General features: G+C 42.8%; 1 protein-coding gene across 1 annotated transcript in view; it reads left to right on the plus strand.

Moving 5' to 3' along the window:
- The window catches only part of GFRA1 (GDNF family receptor alpha 1), a 258,054-nt gene that overhangs the window by 90,243 nt on the left and 152,878 nt on the right, over nucleotides 1-14,933 (plus strand). The gene's annotated exons all lie outside the window — the stretch shown is intronic.

Here is a 14,933-nt window from a genome sequence, read left to right on the forward strand (position 1 = left end):
TATTGCGCATTCATTGAGAAGCATGGCTACCAATGCAGCGTTCAGTAACCGAGCCTCTGTCAAGGAATACTGTAGGGCAGTCACATGGTCTTCTGTCTACCTTCATATGGCACTGTAAGTTGAACACCTACCAATTGGCCAGTGCATCCTTCAGAAGAAGAGTACTTCAGTCTATATTAGAGACTCCGGATGATGATCCTTGCAAGGATGATGGCACTACTTGGGGAAGTCTTGACGAGATGTCTTCATCCTCAGGGAGAATGGTCCATTGGTTACTTACTGAGAGGGGGCCTTCTCCCTAGAGGAAAGGAGGACATCTCGGCCCACCTGATTGTTCACTCTGTCATTCTCTTCTTCTGTGTCTACTATTGACCTGTTGTCTTTCTGCTTGTTCTACTTGTTTGTTCTACTATTGATAGTTCATTCCTTCTGATTGTTAATCCAGTTTCCTGAAAGATTTCTAGCTGTTATAGTTGTGATGAAGTTTCAGGTTTCACTGCTTACGGAGTCCCAGACTGAAGAAGGGCAACTCCCACTGGATCAAGGAGACTAGAAGAAAATAAGTTCTCCCTCCAATGTGGTGGTATGGTTAAAAGCAGGTGGACACTTATCTGGAGACCAGGCTTTGAGTGGCAAAGTCTTATCTAATGAACTAGATTAGCTTCCGCACTGCTCTATTCCTGCTGGGTGACCTTGGACTAGTCACAGTTCACTCAGAACTCTCTCATCCCCACTTACCTCACAAAACATCTGTTGTGGAGAGAGGAAGGGAATGGAGTTTGTAAGCTGCCTTGAGTTTCCTTACAGGAGAGAAAGGTGGAGTATAAATCCAAACTCTTCTTCTTCTTCTTAAAGTTTTCTTCTCTTCCTCTCTGATTGGAAAGTGGAAATCACCTGACAAGATGTAATCTTTTCCTAGAGAAGGCCTCTTCTCAGTAATAAAGCAATGAACCATTCTCTCCACTGCCAAAAGCTTCTGAGAACAAGTGAAGGAAAGGGGTTTTTTTTAACATCGTTCACCTCCAACTGAAATTAATAGCCCTCTGATCTTAAAAAACTTGCATACAGCATATAGGAATCAAAAGTAATACCATAAAGGAGTAGGCAGGTGGCCCATCACATACAAGGTTTCATTTGAATTGCATACCTAAGTTGATAGGGGTGTTGTATGAGACTTTATGAGCCACAAACATTCTATGGGGGGGTGGGGATAACTGACTGTAAAGTATGGGAGTCTAAACTGAAAATAGGACTTGACTGGGGCCAATCTTTTCTAGTTACTATGCTCAAATTTCTTCAGTTATAATTCTTTCCAGAATTGATGGGAAATGATGACAAATGTTCTAATAGCAAACCATGGATTACTAAAGTTCTTCTAATATATACATGTCATGTATATATTAATATATATATATATATTAATATAATATATATATATATATATATAATATAATATATACAATAATATAATATAATATAATATAATATAATATAATATAATATAATATAATATAATATATACATTCCTAAGAAGAATTACTCTTTGTGGGTCTATTGACTTCACTGAATTTATAAGGGCATGTAACTCTGCTTAAGACTAAACTTGTTAGACTGTTAGTTTTATTTAAAAGAACATCATGCAATGTTTGAAGTTCTTATACACTCATTTTGTTTGACTAAGCATTCATACTTTTTACTTTGCCGTACAAAGAGAGACATCAATTAAAAGGTTAATTTTCAAAGCCTTATTAAAAATGGTATGATAGTGATAAAGCTTTTTGAAATTCAAATTACTTTGAAACCACAGCCATCTGACTTTTTTTGCAGATAGAGGGCAGCGTGCAATTCTTTCCTAAAGGTATATTGCCCAAATCTTGATTGCATTTGTCTGAAAGAAAGAGAGTATGTGCATGTAGATTGTATGTAATGGTTTAAAATTGTATTGAAATTTTCTAAACATGGTTTGTCATTGCATGAATATGCAGGCAAGGCAGTCAGACCATCCCACCTTCCCAGCACATGCACCCCTACAATAAAAGTGTCCAGAAACATATTTGCTATGTATCACACATTTATGCTGTTCCCAAGTTATTCTCAGAAATCCCATATGTGATGCAAACTAGGAAGTTGATGAACGTAGGAACACCTGTATGATGTGCGTTTTATCCCTGTTGCTCAAATGGGGCATTTGGGATACAAACCTTGCAGGTTTTTTTGTTTTTTTAAATACTGCAATAATATAGTAGTCTTGGAAACTAAATTGATGTATTACTGCTTATATTGATATTAACCATGAAAAGCCAATAGCAGAGCTCATCCTCAGGGAGTTTACACATGAAAATTCACAGTGCTGTTTAATTGTCCTTCCTGTTGAGTGGAAACTGCTTGTGATTACTGTACAGTATGATGGATCATTAGAGCTGTACTAGATTGGCATCTCACTTTGGACATGATGTACCTGATTAGTCTAACAAACTGCAACAACATGTATCAATGACTGTAATTATCATATTGTCACTGTTTTCTGTAATGTATAAGGACACATAATTCAAGTTGACAAGCACAAAGATTTTATAGGAATGACCTATGATACCCTAACTCCTCATTAATATACAACCAAATTCACAATATCAATTATATTACCTCAGAGCTTTTTACCATTAGTAACAGTTAAAAATTAATTGCATGAGTTCAAGTTGTTGTGGTGTTTGATTGCTCCCTCTCCTTAATATTTATTTTTTTTAAAAAAAGAAAGCTTTTATTTTAGAAAAAATTTAAGGAAGTGGCATATGTTTGTGTTGGTGATTCAGACTCTTATCTGCTTTCATTGTTTTTGATTATACATTGGAATGGAGAAAAAGTGAAAATAGCCTTGAAAATAGGGCTATTGTTTATTCACAAATCAAATAAGCTCTCGACAGCTGCCCTCGTGGCTTCCTAATTCAGTTAAATTAATGTTTAAGGCCTCAGGGCAAATAGTCTTCTGGGGAGAATATGGGCATTTATTTTCGATTCCCATTCAGCATTGGGTCTTTTAATGCCAGCTCTTATTTAATGTGCTTATGTTGTGGTGAACTGTGTGCAAATTTATACTAAAGGCCACTTGGCAGAATTCATGCTGTTAAAGTCACATACAATTTACACTTGAAAAGTAAGGTCTTCCTTAATGCCAAAAGTGCACACTTTCATTTTTATTCTAATTTAAGCCCAGAAAAAAAATTAAATTTATCTGAAAGAATACTGTATTTTTAAACCCTGGCAAATTCTTCAGGAGCAATTATATCCACATATATTTGTGCTTTATATTTGGTTATTGATTGATACCCACCTTTTCTTCTCATTTGAAAGTCAAACTGGTTTACATTACTTTTCCTCCATGTTATCCTTACAACAAGAACTTTCTGAGGTGAGTTAGGCTGAGAGACAGAAGGCAACTGGCCCTAGTGAACTTCCATGACTGAGTGGGGGATTGAAATTGGGCGTTCCAGTTCCATGTCTGATACGTTAATCTCAGCACAGGCTAATCACTGAGATAAAGTTGCTCTGATTTGTTTGGTGTTTTCTTTGTGATTATGTCTAGAGATTATTTTGTAACTGTTCATGTATGAACGGAATTCAGGTTAGTTTGTCAATGCCCATTCATGCTATGCCACCACACTCTGATCCAAACAGATTTCTGGAGTAAATTTATGTCAGTTCTCCACTCACCCAAGCAAATAGGTGCTGGTGATGTCTCTGGAGCCAGTAGTCTAAGAGTTGATAGGGATTGCTGAGCCCCTGTCCTCACCTCAGTTGAGGTGAGATCTCTAATCTCAGTGGTTTGGGGGACACCTCCTTGAAAGCCAAAGTGCAGTAGGGATCCCTAGGATTTGTTTCAGAAAGCACATCTGGCGTGCAGTATCCAGAGCACATTCCATCATGGAGTGAGGATGTTACTAAAATATTTACATGTCCCCACCTCCAAGGCATGCTAATATTAATATATCTTCTGCTTTAAGGAATGATTCATCAAGACAATATGGGACATTTCCTGTTGATGAGAAAAGTATTACCTCCAATCAGAGGTGTAGTGGTGGGAAATGGCGGCCAAGGCAAAATGGTGCCCCCCGCATCTCCTATGCCCCGTGGTAGCTATGCCCCCGTGCCTCACTTACCTGAGCTGGCAGTGGGCCTGGCAGGGCAGAGGCTGCTGCAGGGCACCCCTTGGTCTGGTCTCTGCTGGGGCTGGTGGGGCTGGGCCAAGGGTTGCACTGCAGTGGCCCCACTAGGCCACTCATTCAGCCTCTGTCGGCTGAAGGAGCAATGAGTAGGTGTGGGGAACAATTCTTCCACCCCCCACACAGACTGTGGGGCTCACCCGGGGCATTTGTCCCTACCCTGCCCCGTGGTAGCTACGCCACTTCCTCCAATCCAACTGTTCAAAAATAGCCCAATATCTGATCCACCCAGGATGGGCCATCAAGAGGACAATTTGCCTTCATTTTAGTCCCCCAGTTCTTTGTCCGTATGCTAAAAACACCCATCAGTCACCTCAATTTGGAAAGTCAGATATCATTCCCTAATCATTCCATTACATTTTGATGGCAGTTATTCTTGGATTATTCAATCAAATTCAAACTTTACCCAGTTCTGATCTTGGGAATAAAGAGGCCCATGTTGAGCTATAGAATGTTCCTCATAAATGAATCAGCCCAAGTTGATGAAAAATGTACCAGGTTCCCCCATTACCTGGTACTTTTGCAAAATGTGCTTTAATCTTTTCTCTGTCCTCATTGGGCTTCTGCTGCAAGGGCTGACTGTGATTCTGATCTTCTCACTCACCCTGGATCAGGTAGCATTGACCAATTTTCCTCCCTGTCCTTGCCTCTCTCCCTTCATTATCAGCCCCATTCTTTTTTGTATTTTGGGTTTTATTTGTGTAATTGTACAGGTGGCCTCAAATGTTAGAGGCAATTTTTGGTCTACCTGTAGTGTGTCTGAGTGCTAATAAATAAATATTTTATTTGAACTGTTTACTGATAGATGTTGTGGGGGGATTAGGGGCACTGGAACCAAATATGTGGTGTCTTGTTCTATAGTCACATTTCCAGAACTGTTGTTTAGTCACAGTTATTCCATTGCATTGCATTGCATTGCATTGCATTGCATTGCATTGCATTGCAGCCTTCTTAAGGCTGCTTTTATACCTTCTAAAATTATTACATAGAAGGACTGAACTTGGAGCCTGGCATAAATATCAGTATGCAGCAATCCCGAGATTTGCATCAGGCTTATGGATGGGATGCTGTAATCAGTATTGGCTTTCCAGATATTAAAAAAAATCCTTCAAATGCCACTGTCACATGTTGCAATTTACATGGGGCTTTCTTTTTTTAGTTCCTATACAATGCATTTTGTGTGTGCCTTAAAAACAGCTTGCCAGCAGTGAGCACCCACCTCCACATTTCCCATGAATTTCAGAGAATGTGGGAAAGGGGAGGATCATTTCTTATTTGTGCTGACTTTGCAAAAGGCAAACCTAGTATGAGTGATTTTGTTTGGGCTGCTTCTGCACTGTGCAAAAACCCTTTTGGAAATGAAAAATAAGCCTCTCTCTGACATCCACAGGGAGGGCAGAGTCTTTTGCCACTTCCTGCAAGAAGACAATAGCTGAATTCACTCTTCTCCAAAACTTGTGTTGATATTGTGGGATGGAGAACAAAGACTCACACCTTACATATGATCTTGCTCCTGCTCCTCTGTGTATACCAATGGTCTTGGAGAAGGATTGGTTCTGTCTTAATTTTACTAAAAGCAACGAGGAAATAGAAGGACTGCATCAGTCACTAAGATTAAAAAATAAGGCCAAGGTTCATGGTGCAAGTAAAGTAAAAATATATTTTATTACTCAAATAAAATTCCCTACATGTTTTGCCAACAGGTGAATTTTTAGAGAATTTGTACCTGAGTTATTTTGCAAGGGACTTTTGCAGAAAACAGGAGCAATGTGGATTTTTCTTCATGACTGGTGTTTGGAGTCAATGTTGTTGGATGTCTGACAAGGGTTCTCTATGAACCTGCCACTGTGAAGCATTCTTCCTTACTCTCTATTTCTGGGTAGCATCAGCAACTGCTGCCTCCCTGGCCTTCTTTCCATTCTTGGCTTGTCATCTTCCTCTCCCTGTCCCTGTGCTTAAGAGCAGAGAGCAGGTGGCAGCTTTTTGCTGCCATTTGACCATCTGCACAGGCTCATCAACACAGGGAGCTGCCTTATGTGAGCCCTGCTCACATATTACAGTGAACACACATACATCCTGCATGAACATGTGTACAGTTGTTTGTAAGAAAGAGCCCGTGTACATTCACTTTGCAATTGAAACCAGGGACCAGTACCTGAATAAATATGTGGTTTGTACACATGTTTATCTGTATATATATGGAGACCCAGGTGGCCCATAAACCCGGTTGGCGTTTCCATCTTCAGGCCCGTGGCCACCCCTTCCTCTCCCCGGGCGGATTCAATACAGTGATCCATGCAACGGTCACCCAGATTAGACTATTGCAACTCGCTTCTTAATGCAGGCCTACCCTTGAGGCTGATTCGGAAATTGAAACTGGTCCAGCATGCGGCGGCTCGGTTGCCACGGGAGGTGCCTTCAGAGATCACATCACGCCCGTGTTGCACCGCTTGCACTGGCTCCCTGTTGAGTTCAATCAGTTTCAAGGTATTGGTGTTAACCTTTAAGGCCTTTACGCTGCCCGGGGACCTTTCGCACCTTGCGGGACCGCTCGGCCCCATACATGTCCCACGCCGGTTCCCGCGTCGCAGATAATCTACTGGAGGTCCCCGCTCTCTAGATGCGTTGGCCTGACTCAGGCTACACAGGGCTTTACGCCTCTGGTTCCTGCCTGGTGGAATGCTCTTCCACTGTTAACCGGTCTCCGCGACAGTGAATTCAAGTAGGGCCTGTAAGACCGAAGTTATTCCGCCGGGCCTTTGGGGAGGCCGGCTGCTGGATAGGTGCCCATTAACAACTGAGATCCGCTTCGTTCCCTCAGAGTCAGAGGAGTGAAAGGTTAGACGCCATCTGTTTTAAATATTTATAAGTTTGGAGCGCTGCATTTTAACTTGTATAAATTTTAGTATTTTATCTTATTATCCACTTGTATGTATTATGTTGTTAACCGCCCTGAGCCCTTTGGGGGAGGGCGGTATAAAAGTGGAATGAATGAATAAATAAATAAATAAACAAACAAACAAATAAATAAATAAATAAATAAATAAATATATGCTGAATGTACAATCGAATGCTCACTGCACACAAATTGGACATGTGGTCCCTGTAATTTGTGGACAAGGCTACTGAATCAGACCAGGTGTACCAGTGCAGGGTCATAACTTCCTGGTTACCAGCTTGTGATATGGATTTGTAACTTGCATTACCAACCTTGTAATTTGGTGTCCATGATGTATCAAGGCTAGTATTGTTTACTTTGGCTGGCAGTGGCTTTCCAGGATCTTAGGCAAAGGTCTTTCACATTACCTGCTAACCAGTCATGGTAACTGGAGGTGCTGGAGATTGAATTTGGTGCCATCTGCATACAGAGCAGATGCTGTACAGCTGAGTCACAGCCCCTCGCTGTAGCTATGATCAGCACCAAGCCACAGTCCTCAAGGGATGAATGGTGGACTGGTCAGGAGTGGTAGTGGGGGCTTATCCACCCTGCCAGTTGAGTGACTGAGTGGTGATGCTTGCTCTCCTGCCTGTCTTCCTCTGAGCAGCAGCAGCAGCAGCAGCAGCAGCAGCAGCAGCAGCAGCAGCAGCAGCAGCAGCAGCAGCAGCAATAAAAGCCGTCCTTGCTGACTGTGTGCTCTGCCCTTATAATTGCAGTGGGTCTCTTTTTCCTCCCTCTAAATCCTCAGAGCCTGCTGGCCCCCATTCTTTCTTATGCTCACTGGTTCACCTAAGCAATCATCTCTGGCTGCCCGAACGAGCCACCACTGCTACCCAGAGGAATGGGCTGAGTAAGCAAGTATTGACTTTTACTTCTCATGGTAGGTGTTACTGCAGTTGATGATGGCGATAGTGCTTTCCACCTTCCCTTTGTGTGGAGGGTGAACAAGGAGGAAAGAGGGGCTGTTGTGGCAGCAGCTACTGCCTGTGCTTTGCTGGCAGGTGCTGCATCTGATAGCTCCCACAGTATGCCCATTCTCTCAGGCTCCTCCTGGAGCAGCCATATCGTGAAACTAAATAATAGCCAGCTCCGCCCCACCCCCCAGTCCTCTGTCATGCCAGAGTCTTCAAGGGAAGTGAGGAATGATGAAGACAACTTATAAGGGTCAGTAAGTAAACCTAGCAAATTTGTGAACTACTGCTCTGTGTACAAACTTTGTCCTTTGGACCCCAAGTCACAGAGAATCAGGGACCAAAATCCAGTTCAATTTGTTGCAGTCTTCCTTCAGAAAGAAGATTCCTGTTACAGTTTGCCTCACTCAAGTTATATTTTACTCACCTATTCCTTTGCTTGTCACTTTTATCCACCTGTTCAAATATGACACAGGAACCTGCTTTCCTTTGCCCAGAAGTAAAAAAAAATCCCTTTCATATTTTAATTAACCCCCTCTAGCAGGCAAGAACAGAACCCCTGCATTTATTTCCACTAACCAGTGTTTTTGTCATTGTCAAAAGATCTGAGCATTTCCTTTCTTGGGCATAAATTCAATTAGCATTTCAATCTTTGGTTCACTTGAATAGTTCAGCCATATGTTTAAAGCAGGACAAGTCTGCTATTGTAGATAAATAGAGAATTTAAAAAGTTTAACATGGCCTAAACCATATTGAGTGAAATTGAAATTGGGAGAGATTAGCCATAGCTATCATGTTTACATTAGTTTGTCCAGGAAGCCTCCGAGTGCTTCTTGTAGTAGTGGAAATTAGAAGCTTATGTAAACTCTGAAGCTGTACAGGAATGGACTTGCAAACATTTACATGCCTTGTTTTCTGTAAAAATAAACAACTTTCTTTGTGTATATGCAAATGTATAGCTTTTTGTAGCCACCAGAGATAAATCTCCCTTATGTTTTTGAATTCCTGTGTGTTATAAAATGCTTAAATATTTGGGTTCTGTAAATAATTTATAAGCAAAAGAAGACTTCTGCTGACTTTAATGTTTTTCACTCATCATGGTGTTCCTTCTCAACCCCCCCACCCCCCGCTACTGATGCATTCCAGTGGCAGGATTCACCATTCACCACTACAGTAGGGCATGGTTAGCAATCGAAGAACTCTGTGAAAGGAAGACTTTGAAATGTTAACAAGCAACTCTTTGGCGATTGTTTTACTGACAGCTCTGGAACTGGGTGCTGAATCTTTCATTCACTTTGCCTGATGTGAGGCGGCTTTATTCTTGTGAACATCCCTTCTGTCTGAGGCAGGGGATCCTCGAAGCCATCCAATATGCAGTTTATCTGCATACCAGATTATCTTTCAAAGATAAAAACCTCTCCTACCTCTGCTGTGTAAACAGTCTTATTCTGATTTCAGAGCACTTCAGTTGATATCCTCTCTTTGAAAACAACCCCCCTTTATGATATTTGAACATGAGTTCCAGATGTGACAGTTATGCATACTCTTCCCATGGGGCTTCACTAGTAGTTTATTTTCCTCAGACACTTTATTACAGAGAATCTTGAATTCCCAGTTGATTTATCCCTGTTGTACTGTGTTCACTTCTGGCAGCTGCAACCCGGGCATGTTCACATTCCAAAGAAGTAATACGAATAGCAGCATTAGGCAGCCTGCAGTTCTTACATCTGAAGCATGTATACTCTGATGTGAATTCCTCTAAGATAAGCAGGGCTTGCATACAATTGCAGTAGAAAGAAAAGTCAAAGATAGTCACTGGCCAAGCATAACAAAACTTATCTCAAGAAGGAAACATCAGATTACTGATGTATAAAATTATGAATTAAGTATATTAGTCCCAACAAATGGCTTAGAAAGTAGAATTATAATTATTGTGAAGCATACAAAACAAATGCAAAATATGCCACCCTTGCTAGATTTGGTCTTGGCCTGATACACTCGGAATTAGGAGGTACCAAATAAAGGGACATACTTTACCCATTATCTTTAGATGTAGATGTGTACTTAATGTGTATAGTGGTTATAAAAAATAGCAGTTGTGTGTTCATAAACATGTGCATCAGGAAGCCAGCTCTGGTTGCAGCGCCTGTTTATAATTCACTTCAGTGACAAGCTTCAGTATGCCGCTATATAATGTGTGAAATAAACCTAACAAGGTCCAAACAAATTGAATTGTTCCAGAGGACGTACTATTGATCCAAGACATAACTAGGCTTAAAAAAAACACTGCAAATTTGTGGAAGAAAAGGTTGTCAGTATCTTTTTATATAAGATGGTCAAGGTTACATCCTGAGAATTTGCTAAACTTTCAGAATGATGCTGACAGAAATGAGATGTAGCTCCTTGGTCAGTTATATATGTATACCCTTAGCATTTATATAGCATAAATTATGTGAGTAATCCTTTCAAATGCCCTATAAAGGAAGAGATTGTTAGCATCCTGCTATTACAGCTGAAGCTGGAAGAATTATGCCTTGCTTAATAGTGTTTGAGACTGAGGTAACATTTGAATTAGGAGCTGTTTGTGGCCTTGAGCAATATACTATAACAAGTTGTTTGGATCATCTGATTATTGGTCCCTTTCTGGTGTTTTGGCCCATATTCAAGACCCCAAATAAGAAAATCTGTAGTTTTGGAATGGGTGTCATCAATATGCAGATGACAGCCTGTTACATATCACCTTAACAACCCAATCCAGATCCTGAGGTGGCCTGGGATGGTGCTGCTGCCATGCCACCTCCAAGGGGTTTCCAGGCAGAGTGAGAGGCAGTGAAAAGATGAACATTCCAGCTGCCTGAAAGCCTTTCATAGGGCTCAATGGAGTTATGCCAAGGGTGGCATAAGCCTATCAACCATTCTGCCGGTGTTCCCAGGGCCAAAGCCTGGTGGAAACGGACTAGCATTGGCTCCACCACTGGGAATGCCCCAGGTGTGTTAGTTTCCACATGTGGTCAGTGCAGCTATGGAAATGATGACTACAAGAATGTTGGATGCTGCAGTGCAGCACTTCCCAAACGTCTCCCTCCATATTTGCTCTCCCGGTTGGCTTGTGCCATTTATGCAGGCTGGGAGGGCAAATGCATTGGTGTAAGCCAGTATACCCTTCTGTGGCTGTTCTGCCCCTGCCTCTGGATTGGGCTGCACGTTAGTCTGTAGAACCTACTGCATCTGTGCTGAGCCAACACCTGAATGAATCAGTCATGTGGCTGAAGGACAATAAACTGAGTCTAGATAAAGTGGAGTTTGTTGTGTTGATGGGTTGTGTACATTGAAGGGTATTAGTCTTCCCACTACTGATGGGTTACATCTCTGTTTGAAGGATCCCATTAAGATCTTAAGTGTCTTATTAGACCCAAGCTTGTTCTTGGAGAGAAAAAGAAGGAGTTTGGATTTATACCCCACCATTCTCTCCTGTAAGGAGACTCAGGGTGGCCTAAAAACTCCTTTCCCTTCCTCTCCCCACAACAGACACTTTGTGAGGAAGGTGGGGCTGAGAGAGTTCCGAAGAACTGTGACTAGCCCAAGGTCACCCAGCAGGAATGTAGGAGTGCAGAAACACATCTGGTTCACCAGATAAGCCTCTGCCACTCAAGTGGAGAAGTGGCGAATCAAACCCCATTCTCCAGATTAGAATCCACCTGCTCTTAACCACTATACCACACTGGTAAATATGGTGGAGATAAATGCTTTTCCCAGTTGCATTTAGCTTAGAAAGTGACCCTTGATTTAGCAGTATTATGTTTATTATGTGGCCCATTTAGGGGGTGTTATGGCCCCTGACACCCCCAGAATATTATTTATATATTTTTGCTTTAGAAACATATTGGCCAAAAAGCCAGTTGCCAAAGCACTCCTTTGGGTGTAGGTAGCCACATGGTCACATGACAACAAGCCAAAAGGTCAGAACTGCCTTAACAAAAGCTAAGTTAAGATAATGAGTTGCTCCTAGCAACTTGGAGGTCTCATTTGAGTTAATAGCATGCTTGATTACCACACCTTGCTAAGGAAACTGTTAAAGACAAAGGATATGGAAAGCCACCTTGCCATCAGATACTGCATTTCCTCCACCCACCCAGGTCAGCAACAAATACATACTTCTCTGCATTTCCCTCCTTTGGAATGATTCTCCTAAACCCCTTGCCTAGTCCTGGTCCAAAGGTCTCAGCTAAAATCTGAATATCTTGGGCAGTAACCTTAAAAGGTTAATCTGCATGGAAGCCTTACAGCAGCTCCTCATTTAGACTAACAATGCAATTTTGGCCCTATTGTCATGGGGTTAGCAATATGTGAGCTGACTCATCAAGATCAGCACCCCCTAACCCAGCACAGATGTGCGGAAACAAAACTTAATGTGATTGGTTCCTTTTCCCGCCAAGGAACAATCTACCCTATAAAGGTTTAGTTCACCTGCAACACCTTGCTCATTGCTAGCCTATACCTCCCTTGGTCTGGTCAGTTTTGAGACACGATATCGTCCTTCACCGGGTTTCTGTGCTGGCGTGGAATCCCTGCCTTCTACTTCGTCTACTTTTAGGTAACGTATCACCCTGCAATTCCCAATTCCCTTTCTATCCTCCCACCTATATTTCAAACCTTTTTATATATTAGAACTTGGATGTATGCGCTCTTGTGCCTTACTGTATGTGTGTGTTGTTGAACCAAAATTATATAAATACGTTAAAACTTAATTTGGACTCTTGCGTTTCTCTGTGGAATATTCATTGCCAGAATTCCTTCCTCGTATTATACAGACTAAAAGATCCCCCCTGGCCCCCTCTCGCTGCCAACGTTGAGTGCTCATTCCCCTTTGCTACCTTTAAAAACCTTAATGTGTTCTGTTACACTCTTAGCAGCTGGTGGAGAATCCCTTTTATAAACCCCCTTTCCCTGTTAGGCCAGTAACAGGGGGGACCTTTTGGGGTTCCCTGAGGGGGGTCTGTTTTAGTTCTCGGTTTTAGTTCTTGGATGTTGACTGTATTGTTGTTATTGGTTTTAATAGGGAGACAGGGCTAGTATTATATTTGTACTGGTTTTTAACTTTTCCCTGTCTGCATATATTTATTTGTACACCGCTCTGAGCCCTCCGGGGGAGGGCGGTATAAAAATCTAATAATAAAGAAAGAAAGAAAGAATCATAGAGTTGGAAAGGACCCCAAGGGCCATCAAGTCCAACCCCCTGCAATGCAGGAACACATAATTAGTACTGCTATGGTAACCTTGAAGCTAGACTCCTGTGATCCATTCTACATGGGGCTGTTGTTGAAGATAATTTGGGAACTTCATCTAGGACAAAATGCAGTGACTCATTTGCTATCAGGATCCATTCATTGAGACCAAATTACAACTTTTGCCATCTGAGGAGGGGAGAATGAGCTTGAGGGTGTGGAAAGACAACACAGACAGACACCTTGTGTGGAATAAAATTTGGCCACAGCCAGGGGCGTAACGAGGCAGCCCTGGGCAAACTGTAGCCCTGGGCAAAACCTGAGTTGGATGCCCCCCCCATGGACGGCCACTCCACCACGACCAATTTTTTTTGCATCAGGACATTGGTGCCTTCAGGGGGCGAAGCCGACATAAGGGACTTCTCAAAGGGGGTACCCCATCCCACATTCTTTGCTAAGGAGATGGGGGGTACCCTTTTGAGGGTCCATAACTTTGGACCCCCTGAACCAAACTGCACCAAACCTTGGGGGTGCCATCATGACAGTCTCCAGATGATACTCTGAAATTTTGGTGATGATACATCCAAGAATGCCCTCCCTGCAGGAACATCCTGAAATTTGCCCAAGAATCTTTGTTGTGCATTGAGTTTTCTGCATTGCTGTCAATGGGGGTTGCAGGCTGGGGGGGCACATTTTTGAAGGCACAGTCTCAAAACTTTCAGGGTCTCATCAGGAGACTGCCCTAATGATTCCCCCTAGTTTGGTGCAGTTTGGTTCAGGGGGGCCAAAGTTATGGACCCTCAAAACTGTAGCCTCCATCTCCTATTAGCTCCCATTGGAAACAATGGGGGATGGGGCACCCCCTTTGGGAGTCCATAACTTTAGACTCCCTGGACCAAACCTCACCAAACTTGGGGGGTAGCATAAGGACAGTCTCCTGATGATTCGCTGAAATTTTGGTGCCGCTAGCCTAAAAACTGCGCCCCCTGCAGGACAGAAATGGAAAACCACTAAAAATACCCAAAAACGAACCCAGCATTTTGATGCCCCCCACAAGGTAATGCCCTGGGCAGCTGCCCACCTTGCCCAATGGTCATTACGCCAGTGGCCACAGCCTGCTTATTGGTATGCTGGCTGAAGGAAGCAGATGCACAACATAGGAGACAGATCTGGCACTGGGCAGCACGTCTGCTGTCCCCCAGTAATAACCTTCCCCCAGCCCGATGCATGGGGGGAAAACAAACACCTAGAGCAGCAAGATAGTGGGAGCCATCCAGGTGCTGGCCTCTGGATGAACTCCCCTTGCTACCAGGGGCATGAGCCACCCATAGCCCTCATCTGGGCATGCGGTACACATACTCGCTACCGCTCCAGGCCTCTTATGTAAGCCCCCATCAAAAGGGGAGGCCCAGCACACAGACTGTTCCTCCCCTGAATGGATCAGTCCTCATACACAACCTGCCAGGCTGTGACTGATGAATGTAAATAACCAAAAAGCCCAACATAGGGCAATACTACAAGGTCGGAAACACAAGGGTAGGTAGGTGGGAGAAGCTGTCATAGCTCGAGCGGAAGAGAGGCACAGGAAGGCCTGGACTGTCCTTATAAGGCTGTGGCCCCACCCCCTCCACCTACATCCTGT

This window comes from Sphaerodactylus townsendi, linkage group LG08, assembly GCF_021028975.2.
Source record: "Sphaerodactylus townsendi isolate TG3544 linkage group LG08, MPM_Stown_v2.3, whole genome shotgun sequence".
Lineage (NCBI taxonomy): Eukaryota > Metazoa > Chordata > Lepidosauria > Squamata > Sphaerodactylidae > Sphaerodactylus > Sphaerodactylus townsendi.